The sequence below is a fragment of the Bos indicus x Bos taurus genome, chromosome 15 (assembly GCF_003369695.1).
Source record: "Bos indicus x Bos taurus breed Angus x Brahman F1 hybrid chromosome 15, Bos_hybrid_MaternalHap_v2.0, whole genome shotgun sequence".
In the NCBI taxonomy this organism is placed as follows: domain Eukaryota; kingdom Metazoa; phylum Chordata; class Mammalia; order Artiodactyla; family Bovidae; genus Bos; species Bos indicus x Bos taurus.
The window spans coordinates 5,479,659-5,485,493 of NC_040090.1; the positions used below are offsets into that span (position 1 = coordinate 5,479,659).

At 38.1% G+C, this 5,835-nt stretch overlaps 1 pseudogene; it reads right to left on the reverse strand.

Annotated features, from left to right (window-relative positions):
* Window positions 1-290: 290 nt before the first annotated feature.
* LOC113904696 lies at window positions 291-1,239 on the reverse strand (annotated as a pseudogene).
* Window positions 1,240-5,835: the final 4,596 nt, after the last annotated feature.

Below are 5,835 nucleotides of genomic sequence, written 5' to 3' on the forward strand. Positions count from 1 at the left end.
TGATGTGGAAACATGTGTAATATCATATATGAAACAAATCGACAGTCCAGGTTCAATGCATGATACTGGATGCTTGGGGTTGGTGCACTGAGATGACCCAGAGGGATGTTACAAGGAGGGAGGATGGATGGGGGTTCAGGATGGGGAACACGTGTATACCTGTGGCGGATTCATGTTGATGTATGAAAAAACCAATACAATATTGTAAAGTAATTAACCTCCAATTAAAATAAATAAATTAATATTAAAACATAAAAATAAAGAACCTCTATCTCTCTTCTCACTCAAAATTACATTGGGTGAGAAAACATTTTGGTGTTGACTAATTTTCTGATGGTCTCCTTCACATCATTATTTCTAAGGCTGTAGATAAGGGGATTTAGCATGGGGATCACTACTGTGTAAAGCACAGTGGCTACTTTGATGAAGAGCCATGAGCTTCCGGAGTTGGGTACACAATAGAGAAGAAGCATGACCCCATGGAAAATGGTGATGGCGGTCAGGTGGGAGGCACAGGTGGAGAAGGCTTTTTGGAGTCCACCAGCTGAGGGTAGCTTGATGATTGTGACAATTATGAAAATATAAGAGGCAAGGATAATCAGGAGGCTACACACCTCATTGAGAGTAGCAATGATAAAACATGTCATCTTACTGAAATAAGAGTCAGAGCAAGCGGCAGAGATGATGGCAGAATACTCACAGCCAAAGTGATGTATGACAATTAGAACCGCAGAAGGTCAGCTTCAAAAGAGAACACGTGATAGTCAAGGAACACAGTCCACCCCATGTGTAGGTTCCAGCGACCAGAAGGCTGCAGAGCTTAGGAGACATAGCAACTGTGTAGAGCAGGGGGTTACAAACAGCCACAAACCGGTCATAGGCCATCACTGCTAACATAAACGTCTCCGTAATCACAAGTGTGCAACCAAGGAAGAACTGCATCATGCAACCCACGTAGGAGATAGTCCTTGTGTCCGCAACCAAGATCTCTAAGATTTTGGGTGTGGTTACAGAAGAGTAACAAAAATCAAGAAAGGAGAGATGTCTGAGAAAGAAGTACATGGGGGTGTGAAGTTTGGGATTGATTCTGATGATCACAATCATACCCAGATTCCCCACCACAGAGACAGTATAGACGGCCAAGAAGACCAAGAAGAGGGGCACCTGGAGCTGCGGGTATTCTGAGAAGCCCGAGAGGATGAAGGTGATTCCAGCACTCTGATTTCTCATATCCATCATTATGGTTCCTGCCAGGGAAAACCAGAGAGTTCACCCTAAGCAACCAGACATGACAGAAATAGAGGGTATTTTTTTCCCAGCCTGGACAGGGGACTGGTCTGCAGTGGTGAAGTCTGGAATTTCCCAGGAATGCAAATAAGACACAGTTGGAGCCCAAACGGTATACCATGTGTCTACAGGTGTGGAGAGTGCAAGTCGGCTTCTGATGGAGGGGCAAGGAGAGGGTGGACTGGAGAGAACTGAGTGTCACAGTGACTCATAATTTGTCTTTGTTTCAATTTTCTCAACCTTCTCAGCTCTGTCTCCCTTTTTTCTACATGGATAATTACTTTCTTTAGCTTCATTTAATTGAACTTGTTGATTGCACTTGCAAATTCTTATGTTTGCTCAGGCCATTCTAACTGCTCAAGATGTCCTGTTTTTCTCTCACTTTTCCTTAGTGCTCTCCGATCAAAGAGAGGCTTCCCCGGTAGTGTGGTGGTAAAGAATCCTCCTGATAGTGCAGGAGATGCAAGGGACATGAGTTCAATCCTCGGTCAGGAATATCCGCAGGGGACAGAACTGGCAACCCACTCCAGTATCCTTGCTGGTGAAATCTGATGGACGGAGGAGCCTGGCGGGCTACAGTCCATGGAGTCGCAAGTCATACAACTGAGAGATTCAGCACCCATCTCATCAGAGAAGCCTCAGGTTTACCTTTCCTAATGATTTTACCAACTGGCCAACCCTTGGTAAAAGATCTCATATTGTATCTCCTAGAGAATATGAATGATGTCTTGTTAACAATCTAGACTCTTTAATCAGGTCAGCTTGCCTTCAAATTAAACCTCAGTCACTTATTAATATGTCTCTGACAAGTTAAGCTCTCTGAAACCTTACCTTTAGAATATAATTCTAAAAATTTGTTTTTACTACACAATTATGTATAAAATATAACTTAAATTAGTGAATTATTTTATAAAACATTTAAGACTTTAATTTCACATGTAATAATTGCCCCACATCAAATTTAGTTTAGAATACTGGAGTGGGTAGCCATTCCCTTCTCCAGGGGATCTTTCCAACGCAGGGATTGACCCAGGTCTCCCACATTACGCGTAGATTTTTTACCAGCTGAGTCACAAGGGAAGACCAGAAATACTGGAGTTGGTAGCCTATCCCTTCTCCAGCAGATCTTCCCAACCCAGGAATCGACCTGGGGTCCCATGCATTGCAGGCAGATTCTTTAGCAGCTGAGCTATCCAGGAAGTCCAACTTTAAGTATTTTCTAAAACATTTAAGACTTGAATTTCACATGTAATAAATGGCCCCCACCAAATTTAGTTTCTTCTCTTGTTTTCTATGCTGTTTTTCATGTTTACTTTGAATTTGAAATACATAACCTCAAAATATTCTACAATGTAGCATCACCTATAATTTTACCAAGTCTGAAATGGGGCAAATAGTGACTAAGGAATAGAAAAAATGCATACACAGAGGAAATCTTCTTCTTACTTAATTCTTTTCTAATATTTCCTTCTTAGCTGCACATTTCCATTAATGTCTCAAGCCGTCAAGGCATAAGATTTGTTTTGTCCATTTTTCCCTGTCCTTGTCTGTATCTCTATGATTTCCTTTCCATCCAAGGTTAAGGCTGTGAAAAATTTAATCAGGGCAAAATGAACATATTCTTCAAAATACACTCCCATCTTTATTGCTACCTACCACACCTCTATTTAGCAGCTATCTTTATTTAGCCTGCCTACAGCCATCTTCAGGACTAATTTTCATTCAATCTTAGTTTAAAATCATGCTCAAATGCTTACCCATATTCAAAATCATTTCCATACAAACTACCTATAATCTGAACTCTTCTGTCTGGATTTCTGTGAACTCTAAAAGAACTAAACTACCAATGCAGCAGACATAAGAGACACGGGTTCTATCCCTGGGTTGGGAAAAATCCCCTGGAGGAGTGTATGGCAACACACTCTGCTATTCTTGCTTGGAGAATCCCTTGGACAGAGGAGCCTAGTGGGCTACAGTCTGTACGGTTGTTTATAAAGAGTCAGAAAGGACTGAAGTGACTTAGCATGCACAGTATCACTGCATGATCTAGACTGCTTGATTGCTACTTCTTTTGTTTTACTCACTGCAGCAATTTTGATTTTTGTGCACAAAATACACACTTTTTGGTATATAAAACCATTATTACCTTTTAATACCAAATACCAGGCAACATATTTGAGACTACTTTGGGGTTTAATTCAGAACTCAAGTTTGCTGTACTGTTCCAACTTGCTTTCACCTGCATGATTTTAAACTCAAAAAATTTAATGAAATATGTATAATATCATATATGAAACGAGTCGCCAGTCCAGGTTCGATGAACGATACTGGATGCTTGGGGCTGGTGCACTGGGACGACCCAGAGGGATGGTATGGAGAGGGAGGAGCGAGGAGGGTTCAGGATGGGGAACACATGTATACCTGTGGCAGATTAATTTTGATATATGGCAAAACCAATACAATATTGTAAAGTTAAATAAAATAAAATAAATAAAAAAAGAAATTAAAAAAATTTAATGCAAAGTCTAGCATATTTCTCTACAGTTTTAAAGATTTCTTTTTAATATTTCCCAAATTTTTTTATTTTTAATTGAAAACAAATAGTACTACTTGAATGTCCATCAAGGACTTCATTCAGCTATATACGCAAAGTTCCAAATTAAATGCGTCCCATGAATCTTAACGATAGAAGAAATAAGTTCAATATCTTGTATTCTTCCCCTGCAATGAATTAAATGAATACCACTTCATTGCTACTAGGGTTGCATAGGTGTTTCTCTGCCAAAAATATTGTTGATTTCAGAGTTTCCCACATCAGAATTAAAGTAAATCACTTAAACAACTCACCAGAAGCCATGTAGTCTTTATAGATTAATTTACTGAAGACTTCTTTAAATAAGAATCTTGAAAAGTATTTAACAAAAATACTTATATTTAATGAAAATTGTTGTAGCTTGTAATAAGAGTATTGTAACCTCTTCCAAAGTATATTTCAGTAAAGTCATCAAGAAAATTACATTTTGTTCTCATTAAAAAATAGAGGCACTCCCGAGGGTGAGCCACACTTGTGACTAAACTTAGGGATCATGCTGTATATTTAAGTCTACCTGAGTGACTTTGGGGATTCACACCCCAGACAATTGTGATTGGGGTGTTTTCCATGAGCTACAAACAAGACAATTTAAAGAAAATCCCGTAATCCTCATTTAGAGTATAATTTATTTTAAATCATTAAATCATATAGGAAGCTTGAGCATGTTTATCTTCTCATCTTAGAAAAATAACACTAGCAATCAGCCTGTTTATATTTATATTTATCATGGAATACGTGAATTCCAAAATTCAGAAAGAGAAAATCACAATTACTATTCAATAGACCAGGCATAGTGTTGTTTCTGTGTTATGTTTATTTCAGTCTTTCCTCTAAGTTTTATTATTTGGACATCTACATTTTTGTAAAAAACACATTCAATATCACACTGAATAGAAATATGATATTATGCCATTTGCAGTTACTATTGTATCCCAGTGTTTCCTGTTTTATTAAAACTTGTTGAGTATATATTTTTCAATAATGTGATTGATAAAACCTATCAATTATGTGGTATACGAATGGTCTATTTCATCATAATAAACTGCTGCAGATTCAGTGGCTTGAAAAACATTCATTTATTAATTCACAATTTTGTATGCCCAAAGTTAGGCAAAATACACCTGGTCCCTTTATTCAAGTTATTGCAAGGCTGAAATCAAAGTGTCATCAAGTTTCTCATCTAGAAATTGGTTCTCTTCCAAGCTCATTCATGTTGTTGGAATAATTCTGTTCCTTGAAGTTGTAGGAATAGGGTATTATTTCCTTGACATCTGTTTTGGGGTTATTCACAGTTCCTAGAATCCACTCCTAGGTATCTGCTTTGTTTTCTCCATTCAAGTCACTCTCACACTTCAAATTTCTCTTTCAACACCCTCTTAAAATTCATGCATCGCTTAAAGAGGGATTCAAGCACGACTAGGGACTTCACGTTCACTTTTCACTTTCATGCATTGGAGAAGGAAATTGCAACCCAATCCAGTGTTCTTGCCTGGAGAATCCCAGGGACGGGGGAGCATGGTAAGCTGCTGTCTATGGGGTCCCACAGAATCAGATACGACTGAAGCAACTTAGCAGCAGCAGCAGCAGCAAGCATTTTTAACAAATCATCAGATTATATGAGACCCACCAATCAGGATAGTCTTCTTTTCTTATGGTCAACTGATTTAAAACTAGTTATAATTTAAAATTATTTGCCAGCAGCTCCCAGATTAATGTGTAATTGAATGGCTAATTGAAGATATGTGTACACCAAATGGTGGGGAATCTTAAGGGCTAGTTTAGACTTCTATTTGTCGCTCATGAGGTCAACATTTTTGTACTCTCTCTATTAATACTTCATTCTATTTAAAATAGCACCTACTTCCTGAATGTTTTACTTAAGAGAAGAAATTTGATGATCTGTGATTCCATCTTAAGAAGATAAAAAAGCAAACATAGCTTTTAATCTCACAATA